General features: G+C 39.4%; 1 protein-coding gene across 3 annotated transcripts in view; it reads right to left on the bottom strand.

The window, feature by feature from the left end:
• LOC130927828 (uncharacterized) overlaps positions 1-16,081 on the bottom strand; it is an 80,400-nt gene extending 64,319 nt beyond the window's left edge. For 2 of the 3 annotated variants that reach the window (XM_057853897.1, XM_057853896.1), the window contains exon 1: positions 15,948-16,081. The gene's annotated coding sequence lies outside the window, so the exon portion shown is untranslated. The remainder of the gene's footprint in view (positions 1-15,947) is intronic. The other variant, XM_057853895.1, reaches the window with a different exon arrangement.
• Between the last annotated feature and the right edge of the window lie 5,102 nt (positions 16,082-21,183).

Genomic DNA, 21,183 nt, shown 5'->3' with positions numbered 1-21,183 from the left:
TTCTTCTAGCCACTCTTCCATAAAGGCCAGATTTGTGCAGTGTACGACTGATTGTTGTCCTATGGACACACTCTCCCACCTCAGCTGTAGATCTCTGCAGTTCATCCAGAGTGATCATGGGCCTCTTGGCTGCATCTCTGATCAGTTTTCTCCTTGTTTGAGAAGAAAGTTTGGAAGGACGGCCAGGTCTTGGTAGATTTGCAGTGGTCTGATGCTCCTTCCATTTTAATATAATGGCTTGCACAGTGCGCTTGAGATGTTTAAAGCTTGGGAAATCTTTTTGTATCCAAATCCGGCTTTAAACTTCTCCACAACAGTATCTCGGACCTGCCTGGTGTGTTCCTTGGTTTTCATAATGCTCTCTGCACTTTAAACAGAATCCTGAGACTATCACAGAGCAGGTGCATTTATACGGAGACTTGATTACACACAGGTGGATTCTATTTATCGGTCATTTAGGACAACATTGGATCATTCAAAGATCCTCACTGAACTTCTGGAGTGCGTTTGCTGCACTGAAAGTAAAGGGGCCGAATAATATTGCACGCCCCACTTTTCAGTTTTTTATTTGTTAAAAAAGTTTAAATTATCCAATAAATGTTGTTCCACTTCACGATTGTGTCCCACTTGTTGTTGACTCTTGACAAAAAAATTAAATTTCATATCTTTATGTTTGAAGCCTGAAATGTGCCGAAAGGTTGCAAGATTCAAGGGGGCCGAATACTTTTGCAAGGCACTGTATTTATAATTTATATAATTTAACAATACGTCTACAGGGATGTATATAGCTCATTATGCACTATTTGCCAGATGTCGTCTGTTTTTTTGTATAAAGCTACATTCACACCGGCCGCGTCATTTGCTTGTGGCGCGTCGGGTTTCCATTGAAAGTCAATGTAAACGCGCCACAAGGCGCGTCAAGCTGCCTTGCGTCACGCGTCGGGGCGTCGCGATGACGCCAAATCGACTGACGCGCGTCAAATTTAACGCGCCGCAAGGAGATGGTTTGGTTGAACTTTTGCGCGCCAGAGTTCGGCGTCGAGGGGGAAGCAGCCAATCGAATACGTTTTCTCATTCACGTGACTTTAGATACCCCGGAGCCGGAAACATGCCGCCACATCTGGTGAGCAAAAGTCAAAACATTTCGAACTACTCAGAAAATGGAAGGCGCTTTGATAATTGCTGTGAGTGACCATAAAGTCCTTTACAACACGACATTGCCAACATAGAAAGACCGGAACAAGAAGGACGCTGCCTGGAGGGAAATAAGCGATGTGCTCAATGTTTCTGGTAAGTACTGAACGCCGCAGCTAACGCAAACAAAGGTAGCAAACGCTAAATTACGGGCTACAGTACTTAAAGCCAACAACTTACTACAACTCGGACAAAACGGGAAAACTGCTATGCTTATTTGTTTATAATTATTTAGCGCAGCAGCGGCTGGTTCGGCGCTGGTCTTTTTTTTTTTTAAATTTATTCGGCACAACGCCGGCCGACGTGGAAATGCACGATATTAATGGCGTTCCTTGATAAATTTGTAGCATCGAGAAAGACCTCTACCAATTTCGGTTCGTTTGTATGTGCATAAAGTTTCGATTGCATGTGCATTTAAGGTTTCTGTGCGATATGGAAGAAATTAATAAGGAACAAAAAACTCCTCATATCTGCTCATAGGAATGCCATGACCCCTATATGACACTGACAAATGCAGCATTGTTACTATGTTTTGGTTTTTATTTTGTTTTTTTAATTGACCTATATCTATTTAAATTTTTTATTTTATTTTTTTTAACATGAGCCAAGACGAACATCAGAGTTTGATGGGGGATTCCACTCCTTGCATAGAGCCTATCCGTCCTTCGACTACACCCTCAATGGACTGGCCTCCTGGAACACCTGCCTTGGGAAGCACGCTGACAGACTGCACACCAGCCATGGTTCACATCGCAGAAAAGCCAGCCGTTCTGTGCTACTCCCCTTCCACAGTTAGCTGAGGACCCCTCCTCTCTCACCCCGGCAGTCACACCACAAAGGTCGCGTGGTATGTATTAGGGGTGGGCGATATGGCCTTAAACATGTATCACGATAAATGGAGCAGATTTATCTCGATAACGATAAATGACGATAAAGTCGTCCAAGCGGACTGTTATATAATTTGAAAATCTGAATCAATGCATGAAATACAGATTAACAGTTTCTTGTTGATTTAGTTACCAGCATTCAATTTGATATATTTAACAAATGTACATGCAGTCTAGACATTAGGTTTATACAAATGAATTGTAAACAATAAGAATTCAAGTATGAGCATTTATAACAGAGTGTATGGCTTGAACAATGTACATTGTCAAAATCGATATGCCTGTGCAAACATGTCATTGTAACACAAATGACTTGCAGCTCGAACAGTACACTTCAAAAAGACAATTTATTGTTAATGGCTGCTGTGACATAATTATTCAATACAAGTGTTTACTTTATGGTTTCAGGGCCCCCCCCCCAGTGCATTTTTTAATAAATGCACACATACATGAACCCCCAAACAGACAGACAGACAGACACACATTAAAGCTATATTGATCTTCTGCAAATGAAACACTTAAGATTTTATGATAGCAATAATGACACAGAATTAAACACATACAGAAAAATAGCTGGGGCCATTTGTGCTTTATGCTGAATGCTTTACCATCACAAAAGCTATCAGAGAAATCACACACAGTCAGATACAAAATAACGCGACATAGTAATTGCTAGATGCAGTCCATGCCCAATCCACTCATTAAATTCAGCCGTTTCGACAGGGTTAGAGCCGCTATCCGACTCCATCACGTTCATTTGTAGCGTTAGCCGCTAGCGTCCGCTAGCGTTAGCGGCTAGCGTTAGCCTGTGGCCTGGCTACCGGTAGAAAGCACTGAAAGCACCATCTCCGGAAATTGTGAGAACAAGGGAGGACAGCTGGTGAAAGCCCGTCTGGATGCCACCAAGAGTCTATTAAATGTCGGGTGAAAGTTTGGCGAACCTCCCTTAAGCCACACTCCATCACGTTTTGCTTGTAGCATTAGCTGCTAGCGTTAGCTTACCGGGCTTCTGTTTGATTGGCTTCCTGATGATCACGTGACTCCCTACGTAAGTACATTCACTGCTTTCTTAAAGGGGAATGAGCATAGACGAACAACACAGAGTCAAAGCGGGATGAAAAGACTATTTTCTTGTTTTATTAATTTACCGAATTTACCGACATGGTCAGAATTACGTCGGTCATCGTGAAGAATTTCGGTGACGGTAAATTTTCGGTTTACCGCCCAGCTCTAGTATGTATAAAGTTTATTAATCGACGTAACCGATGTTTGTGTTGGACTTTTTTTTAATACAGGTAAAAAGCGAAAGGCGGGAGACTCCGTGGGAGTCCGTGGGAGAATGAGATTATCCAAGCCATCAAATTCCACGGAAACGATGCACCAACCCACAAAATAAACCACTGTCTTCTGGCAATTCAAGAGCTTATCGACACACTTCCAAAGATGAAGCAGCAGGAGCTTCGATTAAAGTTGCATCAGCCTGCGTTTGAGTTTGTGAAGGCACACGGGAGCTGTGTGAATTTTTTCTTCTACAACTATTGTACTGTGTGTATTTTGCAGTGGGGAATTATAGTTTTAATTTGTACCGAATTGATCTCTTGCAGTCTGGTCTATTATGTATGGTGTATCAAAGGAGTCAAATTACAATCAGACTTAAATGATTTGCAGTGTAGTTGAAAAAAGGGCTTACATAGGTTTTTGCATTCTTCTATGTATATAGGTTTGTTAAAAAAAAAAAACTTTTCTTTTCAAAATTGTATTCATTCCTACTTCATTTGTTACCTAGTTAGGTACTGTACAGCTACACTCATAGTTAGTTACAACTTGGGTTTTCATTTATTATACCATAAATTCTATTTCCGTTTATATGAGCATTAAAACATCAGGCATCAACTAAAAAATAGTAGTTATTTTCTTTTAAATTTTTTACTGTGTGATTTTTTTTTTCTTTATCCTACAACTATTTTACTGTGTGTATTTTGCAGTGGGGCATTATAGTTTAATTAGTACCAAATTGATCTCTTGCAGTCTGCTCTATTATGTATGGTGTATCAAAGGAGTCTAATTACAATCAGACTAATATGATTTGCAGTGGAGTTGAAAAAATGGCTTACATCGGTTTTTGCATTCCTCTATGTACATAGGCTTGTTAAAATTATTTTCAAAATTGTATTCATTTCTACTTCATTTGTTTCATAGTTAGTTACAATTTGGGTTTTCATTTATTATACCATAAATTCTATTTCCAATTATATGCGCATTAAAACATCAGGCATCAACTAAAAAATGAATAAAGGAGTAGTATGAAATGTGAACTTAGAAAATCCAACCCCCCTGCACCAACAAACTAGCTGACAACTGTCATAAGTACATAAATACTTGATTACAAATATTATTTATCCACACAAACATTTTTAATGTAACTAACCTCTTCGTTTTCAAACAGGTGGTTAGAAGCAAGGAACGTAATGAATTGTATAGAGTTTGTAATGATTGTGTGTTAAAAATAGGATAGGCCTTAGCAAGAATTGAAATACTTGGTGATAGATTGGCTTGGACATAGCTAATGTAGGGGTTCCAGCAGATCTTGTCATCGATTAATACTAAATAAACTAAATAAGAAATTTACAAACACTTTAACATCACATTATTAACTTGTATGTTGAAATCAATATCATACAACTTAGGGGTGGGCGATATGGCCTTAAATACGTATCACGATAAATGGAGCAGATTTACCTCGATAACGATAAATGACGATAAAGTCGCCCAAGCGGACTGTTGTATAATTTGAAAATCGGAATCAATGCATGAAATACAGATTAAAAGTTTCTTGTTGATTTAGTTACCAGCATTCAATTTGATATATTTAACAATTGTACATGCAGTCTAGACATTAGGTTTATAAAAATGTATTGTAAACAATAAGAATTCAAGTATGAGCATTTATAACAGCGTGTATGGCTTGAACAATGTACATTGTCAAAATCAATATGCCTGTGCAAACATGTCATTGTAACACAAATGACTTGCAGCTTGAACAGTACACTTCAAAAAGACAATTTATTGTTAATGGCTGCTGTGACATAACTATTCAATACAAGTGTTTACTTTATGGTTTCAGCCCCCCCCCCCCAAGCTCATTTTTTAATAAATGCAGGCATACATGAACCTCCAAACAGACAGACAGACACACATTAAAGCTATATTGATCTTCTGCAAATGAAACACTTAAGATTTTATGATAGCAATAATGACACAGAATTAAGCACATACAGAAAAATAGCTGGGGCCATTTCTCGGTCATATTACAAGTTTCACCGATGGATTGTGCTTAATGCTGAATGCTTTACCATCACAAAAGCTATCAGAGAAATCACACACAGTCAGATACAAAATAACGCGACATAGTAATTGCTAGATGCAGTCCGTGCACAATCCACTGATTAAGTTCAGCCGTTTTGACAAGGTTAGAGCCGCTATCCGACTCCATCACGTTCATTTGTAGCGTTAGCCGCTAGCGGCCGCTAGCGTTAGGCGCTAGCGTTAGCCTGTGGCCTGGCTACCAGTAGAAAGCAATGAAAGCACCATCTCCGGAAATCGTGAGAACAAGGGAGTACAGCAGGTGAAAGCCCGTCTGGATGCCACCAAGAGTCTATTAAATGTCGGGTGAAAGTTTGGCGAACCTCCCTTAAGCCACACTCCATCACGTTTTGCTTGTAGCATTAGCTGCTAGCGTTAGCTTGCCGGGCTTCTGTTTGATTGGCTTCCTGATGAACACGTGACTCCCTACGTGAGTACATTCACTGCTTTCTTAAAGGGGAATGAACATAGGCGAACAACACAGAGTCAAAGCGGGATGAAAAGACTATTTTCTTGTTTTATTAATTTACCGAATTTACCGACATGGTCAAAATTACGTCGGTCATCGTGAAGAATTTCGGTGACGGTAAATTTTCGGTTTACCGCCCAGCTATAATACAACTGCCAAACACCATGTTTTGTCTTTTCCAGGCTCTAATTACTGCACACACAGAACAAGAGTTGCCAGTACAAGTCAATTCTAATTTTAAAATATTATAAAAATGAAAAGTTAATAAAAATTTTCATTACAGACAATGCAGGCATGGCAAATGTCCATGCGGGGTATTTATTAACACTTTGTAAACAATTTACAGTCTTGCTACTGTAATGCAACTTCATTTGTGAAATATACGGTGAATGCTTCCCGCACTGCAATGGCCTCTCGTGTTGCGTTGTTGGCAGAAAGTCTGCTAACATCAGGGAGAGGATGGCTATCAACATTAGCTTTGGCATTTGGTGTTTCAGCTGTTCCTGGTGAAGATTTCCTAATGATCATCGACATCTTCTCTATGCCATTTTCAACGATGCGTCTATGGTTTCACCGGATACAAAACAAGGGCTGAACCGGAAGTAGTTCAGTCTCGCGGTCTGACTTCTCGAGCTCGGTGTGAATGCTTTTGGCGACGGCAATGCACGCGTCACGCGTTGTCACGCGTTATTTCGCGGCCGGTGTGAATGCAGCTTTACTCACACTTAATATAATCAATCAGGGAATAGTATCTTTTCTCATATTCTGTATGACTGCTTTTATTACTCTAACACACCCAATATACAGTAAAACACATAGCATTTATACTATAGTTTAAGAAAAACAAGCAGAATATATTTGATATTATGACCAGTTGGACTTCAAATGATTGTAATTTGCAGCGCCAAGACAACGGGCAGATAAGGGCAGAACAGATACAGGACGCATTCTGACAACGGAAGTCCAACGCGCGCGTCATGCAGCTGACTGAGCAAGATTGACGCTGACAAGCAGGGACATCTTGTCTTTCCACAAGGAACATTTGATACGGAGGAACCCGCGACCGAGAAGTGAATACTCAGCACTCACGTGGCACTGAGGATGGCAAAATCCTTAACTCTCGTTGCCCTGACACAGAGTAGGGCGGTAAACCGAAAATTTATCGTTGCCGAAATTCTTCATGATGACCGACGTAATTTTGACCATGTCAGTAAATTTGGTAATTTAATAAAACAAGAAAATATAGTCTTTTCATCCCGCTTTGACTCTGTGTTGTTCGGCTATGTTCATTCCCTTTTAAGAGAGCAGACAGTGTGCTTACGTATGGAGTCACGTGGTTTTCAGGAAGCCAAACAAACAGAAGCCCGGTAGGCTAACGCTAGCGGCTAACGCTACAAGTAAACAGGATGGAGTCGGGCTTAAAGAGCATATGACACCAGAAAAAAAGTCTTAAATGGCATTATTATGTGAATTAGAATCATATTTTGAGACGATTCGACTATATACAACAATTTAGCAAAGCGCAGATGACGAGAAATTAGTCTTTTAATCTGCCGGTTAGCCACGCCTCCAATTATAGGGCTTTAGCGTCCCCAACAGGTGGATGACGTCAGCGGTAGACTAGGCTCATCGGTTTTACTATTCAGCCCATTGAGGGGGAATTGTTCAGAACGAGGAAAACGCGACGAAGAGAGCCGCAAAATGTCATTGTTTCAGTCTCTCTACTCCCAATATTTTTACAGGATTTTCTTTTTATCCAAGTATTTTTCCCCAATAGCTATATAAATGGCTTGAGAAGGACCAGTCAGCCCGTCGAGGGGGAACTATTCACAATGAGGAAAACGCGACGAAGAGAGCGGCAAAATGTCATTGTTTCTGTCTCTTTACTTCAATATTTTTACAGGATATTCTTTTTACCCAAGTACTTTCCCCAATTGCTAAATAAATGGCATGGTCAAGACAAATAACAATCTTGTGCTAAATGGAATATGAAATAATAAAAATGCATTTATTCAAGACGACATGGCAAAATTACTCCATAATGGTCAAAACAGTCGACTTCACCTTTACTGTCACACCTCCCGAACGATATTTTATGACACCTAAATCGGACTTATGTCATTTCCCTTCCCCGGCTTCGGAGAATGTAAACAGACCAGAAGGAGTGACAGCTAGCCGACATGCTAACCCGAACCGAGGGATGTTTCAAAGTCTTCGAAGTGGAAAATCACACATAACTAGCCTGGATTATTTGACATGACCACCCGGTTTCTTTGTGGATCGGCAAACCGCCCGGCGGAGAGCAATTTACAGTTCGTTCCCTGGAGGAGGGTGGCTGGAATTGTTGTGCAGCTAACGTGCTAACAGCTAACTGCTAATGAGCAAGAGGATAGCTTTTTACATGCCTATCAATGATCAAACGTAAGTAGTCCTTTATTTAAAGGAATTTTATAGTGTTTACTTTGTAATCACTGTATTCGTATTTGACATAATACAAAACAAGATGTTTACTCACTTCCTTGTAAGTCCAATGGTCCCACAGTAAATATCCACGGTGAATGGGAACCTTTTGAAACTCCAAAAAGGCGCATACGCCTCTCCCGCATACAGAATGATTTTTCTGCAGCCGTTTGGCTGGCGTGATGCAAAAAATAAAAGTATTAATCCGCAAAATCAGCTGAATCCTTCGTCCTCATACACAACAGTACACTGTATAGTGAAGAGAACGTCTTCTACCGTACACGTCACAGCGCCCTCCTCCTCAATGCAAGACCGAAGCCAGAAGTCACTCATTTTCATGGCGCGGGATTCAAAAAACTAAATAAATATAGCGATCACTTCCACACACATCCAAGCGGTCCATATCATTCAGGGGCATAAAATACCGCGTGTATTATGAAATAAACATGCTTTTTCGTGTCACAGGCACTTTAAGTTAGCTTCGCCAAACTTTCACCCGACATTAAGTAAACTCTTGGCGGGTTCCAGACGGGCTTTCACCCGCTGTCCTCCCTGGTTCTCAGGATTTCAGGAGAGTATGCTTTCAGTGCTTTCTTCTGGTAGCCAAGCCACAGGCTAACGCTAGCAGCTACCAGCGGCTACAAATGAATGTGATGGAGTCCGATAGCGGCTCTAACCTTGTCGAAACGGCTGAAATTAATGAGTGGACTGGGCACGGACTTCATGTAGCAATCATTATGTCGCGTTATTTGGTATCTCTGTGGGATTTCTCTGAAAGCTTTCATGATGGTAAAGCATTCAGCATAAAGTATAATCCAACAGTGAGGCCTATATATATAATATGACAGTTTAATGGCCACAGCTATTTTTCTGTATGTGTTTGCTTTATTCTGCCATCATAAAATCTTAAATGTTTCATTGGCATCAAAGCAATACAGCTTTAATCTGGTTGTGTCTGTGTGGTGGGTGCATGTATTAAAAAGTGTTCTGGGGAAAAGAAAAAAACCTGAAATCTTGACATAAACACTTGTGTTGCATAATTATGTTACAGCAGCCATTACAAATAAGTTGTCTGAAGTTTACTGTTAAAGCTGCAAGTCATTTATGTTAGAATGACATGTTTGCACAGTCGTCATATGGATTTTTATAACGTTGTACATTTTTCAAGTCATACAAGCTGTTATAAATGTTCACACTAGAATTCTTATTGTTTACAAGATTTTTTTAAATACTTAATGTTTAGACTGCATGTGCAATTGTTAAATTGAAAGCTGGTAAATAAATTAAACGAGAAACGGTTAATTTGTATTTCATGCATTGATTCAAATTTTCAAATTATATAACTGTCCACTTGGGCGAATTTATCGTCATTTATCGTTATCAAGGTAAATCTGCTCAATTTACCGTGATACGTACTTAAGGCCATATCGCCCAGCCCTACCCTGACAACAGTAAAGCCTGAATTCTCCTGTCCAACCCACAACAGACAATAATCCTAAACAACGCCCAAACACACCCTTCTTCCGCACCACAGCCCGCCTCAACAGAGACTTTAATAGACTAAATGTTTTAACTAATCGATATTGTGAGCCTGGATCCAGTTTTCCTCCTCGCCTGGGTCCCTCTGTGCTGTATGATTGCTGCTGACTTGGAATAAATTGTTAACTTGAGTTTCAAAGCCTCTTTCCAGCTTTTAAAATGGATTCAGTAAAAGGTGGGTCGTTGGAACTGCGCTAGCTCGGTTCCGGCAATTCAGCTGGCATAATTCTGGCAATCTGGCTAAAAGGTCAGATTCCTTCATTACGTAGGGGTAATGTAGCTGTAATCCGTGGCTGAGAGCTAGAATGAAGCTTTAGTATAAATCCTTCAATTGAATATATTTCGATGTAGAAGAGGCAAAGTACTAAAGTGCCTGTGACATGAAAAAGCATGTTTATTTCATAACACATTCTCCCAGTCCTCTTCTGGATCATCCAAATGCTCTCCAGCGAACCGCAGACGGGCCTGGACGGGTCTGGCAGTGCAGGATTTGAGTCCCTGGCGGCGCATTGTGTTACTGATAGTAGCCTTTGTTAATGTGGTCTCAGCTCTCTGTAGGTCATTCACTAGGTCCCCTCGTGTGGTTCTGGGATTTTTGCTCACCATTCTTGTTATCATTTTGACGCCACGGAGTGAGATCTTGCATGGAGCCCCAGATCGAGGGAGATTATCAGTGGTCTTGTATGTCTTCCATTTTCTAATAATTGCTCCCACAGTTGATTTCTTTACACCAATCGTTTTACCGATTGCAGATTCAGTCTTCCCAGCCTGGTGCAGGTCTACAATTTTGTATCTGATGTCCTTCAACCCCTCTTAATGTTTCTATTTTAATAAAATTTGTAAAATTTTTAATCAAAAATTAAACTAATAGCTTGCCATTGTTGACGTCACCGAGCGGTAGTGATGTGCCCTACTGTGCCGAGGCGTGTGCCGAGTAAACCGGAAAAAAATCTGCAAAGCGCGCATCGAGGCATGTGTTGATTACGCTTGTGGCCACGCCCGAAGCCTCGGAAGGCACGTTGCCACGTCCGAAGCCTCACGAGACGGGCTTCCTACGTCATCGCCAACACATAGTTTCGCCGGTGATTCGAAATGAAGTGGCGCACCGAGACGACAGGTGACACTGACACACCCAGCTCGCATCTTCAAACCTAAATTCAATCGGATTCGTTTTGCAATGGACGCACTGTCCAACATCGAAAAAGAAGAGAGCATCCCCTGTCTGGGATCATTTTGAGCAGTTCTCTCCTAAAAAGGTACAAATTAATAACCAGTGTGAATATATAATTGTAAATTATTGTGACAACACAGTGTATCCCTCGTTTTAATGTCTTTCTTCTACTTGCTGATTTTTCAAAAGGTGACGTGCAAACTTTGTTCTAAAGAACTTGGGTACCAAGAGAACACTTCATCTATGTTGAGGCATTGTACCCCGGCCTCATCCGTCCCTTGCGAATGACTATTTTCAAAAGCAGGAGAAATTCTATCTTTAAAAAAAAAAAAAAAAAAAAGAAACCGTTTCAAGCCAAAAACTTTAATTATTCCTAAGAAATTAGGAAAGTTTTCCTCAATAAAAATGAATGAAAGGTGTGCCTTGTTTCTTGTTTATGTGTCAATGTCTAATATAAGGCAATCATTCTTTCAAATAGAGCCTAGATCTTGAGCTCAGGTCGGGCCCAAAATGTCACTCATTTACGTTCGGGTCGGGTCGGGCCGGACTTCTTCTCTCGCTAACTTTTTTTTTTTTTTTTTAGAATAAATGTATATTTGTGTATGGATGTTAAACTAAGGAATACTTGTTATAAAATAAATAAATTGGATAAAACAGAGAAAGGGCGCTGTGGTAATCCAAAACATGAGCCGCATGCAGAGCCAGTGCATTGTTTGCGCACATGAAGGCTCAGCATGGGGCTCTCCGCGAGTCTGCAACTCTGCATCCTGATATTTCCTTTTCGAATTTCGATATGGATATGATATTAGTCAAACATCTTTATTATCATGTGTTTCGAGGGCCGTACCTCTTCCTGCAAAGCAGGACTTCGTGGTGTTCTTTAAAATGTTCTTATTTTGTTTCAGTGCTCCTTAAGGCAGGTTGTTCTTTTGGCTGTTCTGATGCGAGTCATTAAAATAAACAATGTTATTTAAAAGTATTTTAGTTTATTTTTGTATATGCTGCTGTTCCTCTCCTTGTCAGAGAGGTGCGTCCATGAGAGCACAATATCCCACACAGAAATATATTTAACAAACCTATCCAGCGTAATTTCGTTGTGTACATGCGTTTATTATTATCATAAAAATATGTAGACTATTTAAACATTAATAAAAATTGCATTCTTTTCTGCCAACTTGAAGAAATTAAAATAAATGTCTGTTGCTGCATTTTACCAAGGAAATGACGCATGAACTATCCACCTGATAGAACAGACACACAAATATGAAAGATATAAATGTTTATTGAATATGCATTTTACAGTCTTGTTCAACTGGGAGAATTTGTTATAAAAGACAGGCTTTAATTTGTTATCATTATGCACATACGTGTTGTCACAAATGTGATCACACAAAATGCAGCCATTTTCCAAGCAGTGCTCTGTCCAGGTCTGAGTGATGCATTGCATCCCTGCATTTCCTTCTTCTGGGTCCTCACAAATAAAAAATAAAATTTCGGCTTTTTTTTCGGGCTCGGGTATACAAATTTAAAAAATACAATTTCGGGTTTATTCGGGCTCGGACCTGACAGTTAAGTTAATTACTCGGGCCAGGCCAGGCTGGATTTCTTAGGCCCAATCTAGGCTCTATTTTCAAGTAACACACGCACATTCATTCACATAACAACTCCCTGCCCTTTTGACCCCATCAAATCCATGGTATCATTTTAATCACTCTCTCTGTCATGACATTTATTTTCCACATGAAGGCGCAATAGAACAAATGAAGCCTCATGATGCTTCGGCCCAGGAGCGAACCAGTTTGATGGAAAGCCTCATTGCTTCATGATGCTTCAGTTTGCCATCACTACCGAGAGGTGACGTCTCATTGGGCTACCTGCCGTTCTCTTCTCTGTCTCTGGTGTCCTTCGACAGCTCTTTGGTCTCGGCCATAGTTGAGTTTGGAGTGTGCCTGACTGAGGTTTTGGACAGGTGTCTTTTATACCGATAATGAGTTAAAACAGGTGCCATTAATACAGGTAACGAGTGGAGCCTCGTTAAAAAAGTTAAAGAAGTTAGACTTCTTTGACAGCCAGAAATCTTGCTTGTTTGTAGGTGACCAAATACTTATTTTCCACTCTAATTTGGAAATAAATTCTTTAAAAATCAAACAATGGGATTTTCTGCCCACCCCCCACATTCTCTCTCTAATGGTTGAGGTTTACCCATGTTGACAATTACAGGCCTCTCTAATCTTCTCAAGTAGGAGAACTTGCACAATTGGTGGTTGACTAAATACTTATTTGCCCCACTGTAGGTGTTTATTCTGTAATTATTGCCAAAAGTTCACCGTTCAGACAATCGATCATTTTTATAGATGATGAAATTTACTACTGGTTCACATTTGATGTAAAAATAAGAGCAAACAATTCTGGGTTTTTTTTGCACAGTAATATTTGCTCTTGAGTATAATTTAAAATTTTATATACAGTGCCTTGCAAAAGTATTCGGCCCCCTTGAATCTTGCAACCTTTCGCCACATTTCAGGCTTCAAACATAAAGATATGAAATTTAATTTTTTTGTCAAGAATCAACAACAAGAGGGACACAATCGTGAAGTGGAACAACATTTATTGGATAATTTAAACTTTTTTAACAAATGAAAAACTGAAAAGTGGGGCGTGCAATATTATTCAGCCCCTTTACTTTCAGTGCAGCAAGCTCACTCCAGAAGTTCAGTGAGGATCTCTGAATGATCCAATGTTGTCCTAAATGACCGACGATGATAAATAGAATCCACCTGTGTGTAATCAAGTCTCCGTATAAATGCACCTGCTCTGTGATAGTCTCAGGGTTCTGTTTAAAGTGCAGAGAGCATTATGAAAACCAAGGAACGCACCAGGCAGGTCCGAGATACTGTTGTGGAGAAGTTTAAAGCCGGATTTGGATACAAAAAGATTTCCCAAGCTTTAAACATCTCAAGGAGCACTGTGCAAGCCATCATATTGAAATGGAAGGAGCATCAGACCACTGCAAATCTACCAAGACCCGGCCGTCCTTCCAAACTTTCTTCTCAAACAAGGAGAAAACTGATCAGAGATGCAGCCAAGAGGCCCATGATCACTCTGGATGAACTGCAGAGATCTACAGCTGAGGTGGGAGAGTCTGTCCATAGGACAACAATCAGTCGTACACTGCACAAATCTGGCCTTTATGGAAGAGTGGCAAGAAGAAAGCCATTTCTCAAAGATATCCATAAAAAAAGTCTCGTTTAAAGTTTGCTACAAGCCACCTGGGAGACACACCAAACATGTGGAAGAAGGTGCTCTGGTCAGATGAAACCAAAATTGAACTTTTTGGCCACAATGCAAAACGATATGTTTGGCGTAAAAGCAACACAGCTCATCACCCTGAACACACCATCCCCACTGTCAAAAATGGTGGTGGCAGCATCATGGTTTGGGCCTGCTTTTCTTCAGCAGGGACAGGGAAGATGGTTAAAATTGACGGGAAGATGGATGCAGCCAAATACAGGAACATTCTGGAAGAAAACCTGTTGGTATCTGCACAAGACCTGAGACTGGGACGGAGATTTATCTTCCAACAGGACAATGATCCAAAACATAAAGCCAAATCTACAATGGAATGGTTCAAAAATAAACGTATCCAGGTGTTAGAATGGCCAAGTCAAAGTCCAGACCTGAATCCAATCGAGAATCTGTGGAAAGAGCTGAAGACTGCTGTTCACAAACACTCTCCATCCAACCTCACTGAGCTCGAGCTGTTTTGCAAGGTAGAATGGGCAAGAATGTCAGTCTCTCGATGTGCAAAACTGATAGAAACATACCCCAAGCGACTTGCAGCTGTAATATGAGCAAAAGGTGGCGCTACAAAGTATTAACGCAAGGGGGCCGAATAATATTGCATGCCCCACTTTTCAGTTTTTTATTTGTTAAAGAAGTTTAAATTATCCAATAAATTTTGTTCCATTTCACGATTGTGTCCCACTTGTTGTTGATTCTTGACAAAAAATTAAAATGTTATATCTTTATGTTTGAAGCCTGAAATGTGGCGAAAGGTTGCAAGGTTCAAGGGGGCCGAATACTTTTGCAAGGTACTGTAAATCTTTTAATTATCGGCTTGACATTATCGGTTATTGGCTGGAACGAGGAGGAAGTTATCGGTTAAAAAATGTATTAACGTGTATCATTACTTAGTTTAAGCCAATATAGATTTATTTTGTATTAATCATTTACCCTATCAATTATTTAAGTTCATATTGGTGACATATGTAGCCCTAACCTCTGTTCGGTCTTATTAATGTCCCGTCCCCAGAAAAAAGTGCATATGCAGGTTATTCTGTTAAATCATCCCAATTGACCAATATTTACCAACCCTACACCATTGCCTGTATATAACCTGTTTTGACCATAGTATGTAGAAAGAACAAAAACGCCTATGACCATACCTGCTGTTATCCAGTCTCGTCTTTTTCTGCTGGATGTTTATCTTAACAAGTTGCATAAATATCATCACGCTTCAAAACGTTTCGTCAAGCATGTTTGGTTGTCAATGGGAAATCAATATTACAAATTTTGTGTAATATATTTTGTGATTTTTTTTGGTCTTGTTTGTTGATTATAATTGGTCAGTGAAGCAAACAACAGTTGGGACATTAAGGTTATGCTGTCCTGAAAAAAGGGGCCCAATCTAGACAAAACAGGGTCAGGTATTAAAGGGTTAACAGGGACAGAAAACAGTATAACAGCACCTAATATGGCGCATGCACGCATGTAAGATTCCGACGATAAAAGTCCCTACCCGAAATAACATACAAGTGATGAAAATATAACGATAAAATAAGCAACGAAACGTTTTCGTGTTTACCTTTGCTGAACAGAAGAAACCACACGCTTTTTATCCTTCGTTAGCTAGTTGCGAGCTTGTTGTCGTAGCGGAAGTTTGGTTTCGTCTTCATCTTCTTCTTCTTCGTGTTTTTTTCTGTTTTGTTGCAGTTTACCCATTGAATCATGGGGTATTACCGCCATCCACTGGGTTGACAGTTTGGCAAGAGAGCTGGCATAAAAATTAAAATAAACATTGAAATCAATAAATGAAAATTCAAATGCATAAATATAAATTGAAAACAATAAAAAGTGAAAACAATAAATAAAAAAATGAAATAAATATATATAAATTGAAATAAATAAATAATCAAATAAATAAATGTTGAACGAAATATTACAATTAAAAAAAATAAATATTGAGATTTTTTTTGTTTAGTTGTGTATTTATTTATTTAAATTTTTATACTCCTGGTCCTCCATAAACAAGCGTGCAAGAATGAAATACATAAAAAGTAAAATAAATAAATGTTGAAATGAATAATGAAATAAATACAAATTTAAATAAGAAATATAAACGGAAATAAATAAGTAAAAATTGAAATATAAATTGATATAAATAAAAAGTGAAAAAAGAAGTAAAAATTGAAATAAATAAATATAAATTGAAATAAATAAATAAATATTTAAATAAATAAATAAATAAATAAATGATAAAATAAGGTGGGAAGGCGCTATACAAGCATTCTATTGACACTTTTATTTATTTAGTTAAGTGTGTATTTATTTAATTTTTTTCACTCCTGCACCTCCATACTTTAGTGCCATATACAGATGAAATTTCTGCTATTCTGATATATATTCACACACACACAGGAAAATTAATTTTATTTTATTTATTTATATAGCACAATTCAACACAAGGCAATTCAAGAAGTGGGAAAAAAATGGTACCGTGTTCTACTACAAAATAAAATTAAAACAAATTCAATAATAAAATTAATTCATGAAAAGAAGAAAAGCATTTTGTCTAACAAAAATATAAAATTATAATTTTATATATATTAAAGATACACGATCATATCGGTCGCCGATAATTATCGGCCGATAATGGCAATTATGACGTCACACAGATAATCCAGATAATAAAAAATTCAACCGATAATGCATTCCGATAATTATATACTTGATTTAGCCTCCAAATGTGCACAACCGAAGAATTCAGCACGCCGCCTCCTCAACCCCTCCCCTCTCTGAAGCCCCTGAGGGAGGAGGGGTTGAGGAGGCGGAGTTACACGACAAGAAATAGTTGAATTTTATGGCGGCTGTTACTAAAAAAACGACGCTCTCGCCATTTGCGAGACATGAAACAGAAGTTCCACGAGGCCGAAAGAAAGCGTCCTCATTCAAAACCACTAACCCAGCATCCATTTAAAACTGCATCACAAATATTTTTGGAACGAATACCAGGCTGCTGCTGCTAGCGGGAATGCTAAAGCTATTGTAAACACTAAGTTAAACTAGGGGCTTGTGACGATACACAGTCGGGTTGTTTGGGAAAGCAGCCCAAGGCGGGTGGTAAACTCGCATCTAAGGCTAAACACCGGCACGACTGGAGACCGATAGTCGGCAAGTAGCCGTCTTCCGACGGAGCCCGCCGCTCTGGGCGGTCCGGCAGGCCGCCGCCGCCTCGCTGTCGGCGGGGCGGGCAGAGCCCGGTTCCCCGGCTTCAGGACCTCCGGCGAACACCCCGGTTTCTCGAGCATTCCCTCACGGCGTGTGAGCAGAGCCAGGCCCCAAATACGCCGCGGCAAACCGGCCGGTGCGGGCGGATTATCCGGTACGAACGTAGCCGCCGCCGAGACGAGACACGATTTTTTTTTTTTTTTTACCGAAATGACCCGAGAGCCAAAGCCCTGGATAAAAAAATAATGCAGTTTATACGACCACCATTCTTCATGAAAAACATGCCAATCACATTTTCACCACTACATTTGGAAAAGTGATGTCCAGTAAGCAAGCTTATCATGACGGCACATTGGTTAGATGATAATTTAAACATGGAGAAAACGAAGTCAGCCCGTCAATAATGCATTCAGTATGTAAAATGAGCGGTCAGATGACTTTGTAATGCTGCCTTTTTTTTCGGCTTAACAAAACTCAGGCACAAAACAACACGCCCGGAGATGCGAGCTCCAACTGCATCCAAGTAGTACTGCCGTTTATCAGTTTAGCTGCTGTAAAGCGAATGTCGCGACTCGTGAGTGCCGCAAATGTAAACAAAGCGCTGCAGAATGGGTACATGACATCTCGCTCTTTTGAGTTAATCATTTTCACAGTGTGCAACAAAGCATATAACATTAGCAATCACTTTTCAAATTAATTTAACTTATTTGTCTGCTCAATTAGTCACAGTAGAAAATCTAAACTTATTGGCACTTATTAACACTTATTAATTTAAATATGCACATTCCTGTTGTAATGAAATAACAATAATATTCTGTAGCCACAAATATTCAAAATCTTTTCTTCTTCCAAGTTTTTTTTAGGATTAAGTATAATAATGTATTGCTTAAAATAAGGCTGTTAAGATTATTTTCAGCTAGCTATTTTTCTTCCAAGAAATCTGAGAGAAATACACTTGAAGCGCTGGCAGATAATTTAACTTATTTCCAATAGATTTACACTTAAAACTGACTAGTTTTAAGGAAGTGTGTTTTGCAGTGTATTAATGTTATGTTAGGAATGGCTTACTTTTAAAGGCATTTTTGTGCAACTTAGGTATTTACTCTGAAAGTAATTGTTGCCAGAAGTTTACCATTACACAATGTCAGACAATGCCATTATTTAGATGTTGGAATTGACGACTTGTTCATATTTTATGTTGAAAAAAAAAAAGAGCAATAAATTATATTTTTGCACAGTAATATTTTCTTTTTTTTTAAATTTTACATAAATCTTTTAATAGAATTATCGGCTTGACATTATCGGTTATCGGTAGGAATGAGGAGGAAATTATCGGTTATCAGTATCGGTTGAAAAAGGTATTATCGTGCATCACTAATATATATATACATATATATATATATATATATATATATATATATACAGTGCCTTGCAAAAGTATTCGGCCCCCTTGAATCTTGCAACCTTTCGCCACATTTCAGGCTTCAAACATAAAGATATGAAATTAAATTTTTTTGTCAAGAATCAACAACAAGTGGGACACAATCGTGAAGTGGAACAACATTTATTGGATAATTTAAACTTTTTTAACAAATAAAAAACTGAAAAGTGGGGCGTGCAATATTATTCGCCCCCTTTACTTTCAGTGCAGCAAACTCACTCCAGAAGTTCAGTGAGGATCTCTGAATGATCCAATGTTGTCCTAAATGACCGATGATGATAAATAGAATCCACCTGTGTGTAATCAAGTCTCCGTATAAATGCACCTGCTCTGTGATAGTCTCAGGGTTCTGTTTAAAGTGCAGAGAGCATTATGAAAACCAAGGAACACACCAGGCAGGTCCGAGATACTGTTGTGGAGAAGTTTAAAGCCGGATTTGGATACAAAAAGATTTTCCAAGCTTTAAACATCTCAAGGAGCACTGTGCAAGCCATCATATTGAAATGGAAGGAGCATCAGACCACTGCAAATCTACCAAGACCCGGCCGTCCTTCCAAACTTTCTTCTCAAACAAGGAGAAAACTGATCAGAGATGCAGCCAAGAGGCCCATGATCACTCTGGATGAACTGCAGAGATCTACAGCTGAGGTGGGAGAGTCTGTCCATAGGACAACAATCAGTCGTACACTGCACAAATCTGGCCTTTATGGAAGAGTGGCAAGAAGAAAGCCATATCTCAAAGATATCCATAAAAAGTCTCGTTTAAAGTTTGCCACAAGCCACCTGGGAGACACACTAAACATGTGGAAGAAGGTGCTCTGGTCAGATGAAACCAAAATTGAACTTTTTGGCCACAATGCAAAAGGATATGTTTGGCGTAAAAGCAACACAGCTCATCACCCTGAACACACCATCCCCACTGTCAAACATGGTGGTGGCAGCATCATGGTTTGGGCCTGCTTTTCTTCAGCAGGGACAGGGAAGATTGTTAAAATTGACGCGAAGATGGATGCAGCCAAATACAGGAACATTCTGGAAGAAAACCTGTTGGTATCTGCACAAGACCTGAGACTGGGACGGAGATTTATCTTCCAACAGGACAATGATGCAAAACATAAAGCCAAATCTACAATGGAATGGTTAAAAAATAGACGTATCCAGGTGTTAGAATGGCCAAGTCAAGGTCCAGACCTGAATCCAATCGAGAATCTGTGGAAAGAGCTGAAGACTGCTGTTCACAAACACTCTCCATCCAACCTCACTGAGCTCGAGCTGTTTTGCAAGGAAGAATGGGCAAGAATGTCAGTCTCTCGATGTGCAAAACTGATAGAAACATACCCCAAGCGACTTGCAGCTGTAATTGGAGCAAAAGGTGGCGCTACAAAGTATTAACGCAAGGGGGCCGAATAATATTGCACACCCCACTTTTCAGTTTTTTATTTGTTAAAAAACTTTAAATTATCCAATAAATTTTGTTCCACTTCACGATTGTGTTCCACTTGTTGATTTTTGACAAAAAATTAAAATTTTATATCTTTATGTTTGAAGCCTGAAATTCGGCGAAAGGTTGCAAGGTTCAAGGGGGCCGAATACTTTTGCAAGGCACTGTATATATATAATATTATTTTAAACCTTCATTTGTTATGTCAGACACCTTATGAATATATATGTTTGTTTGTTTTGTAAAATGGAAAAATATGAAATCATTTTTCTTATCAGATACAAGAGCGCGTGCTGCGTTGTGAAGTTGTTCAGCACGTAACATCACCGGAAGCAGAAGTTACTGTTTTTCCGCTTCATAAATAAAACTTGTGAAGTGAAGGCAGAAGTGAAATGTACATTTAGAATTTTCCATTGCAGCTGCTTTTCTGTCGATTATGGTCAGGTGAAATTTGACACATTTTTGTGAACTTTGAATTTATTATCAACCCTTTTGGGAGTAGTGGTAGTACTGTCCCGAGACTACATTTCCCATGATGGAATGCATTACCTGCGCAGCTCATAGATTCGCTGTGAGAGTGAAATCAGCTACATCAACTCGCTAATCGACAACTGTCAGCGGATCTAGCAACAAAAAACTAGAAGGCTACTGAATGTTCAAGGCAAAACAAACAACCGAATTCAACCTCTTTGCTGTGTGTTGAAATGCAAG

The sequence above is a fragment of the Corythoichthys intestinalis genome, chromosome 13 (assembly GCF_030265065.1).
Source record: "Corythoichthys intestinalis isolate RoL2023-P3 chromosome 13, ASM3026506v1, whole genome shotgun sequence".
Classification (NCBI taxonomy): Eukaryota; Metazoa; Chordata; class Actinopteri; order Syngnathiformes; family Syngnathidae; genus Corythoichthys; species Corythoichthys intestinalis.
This window is presented reverse-complemented; position numbering and strand designations above follow the sequence as displayed.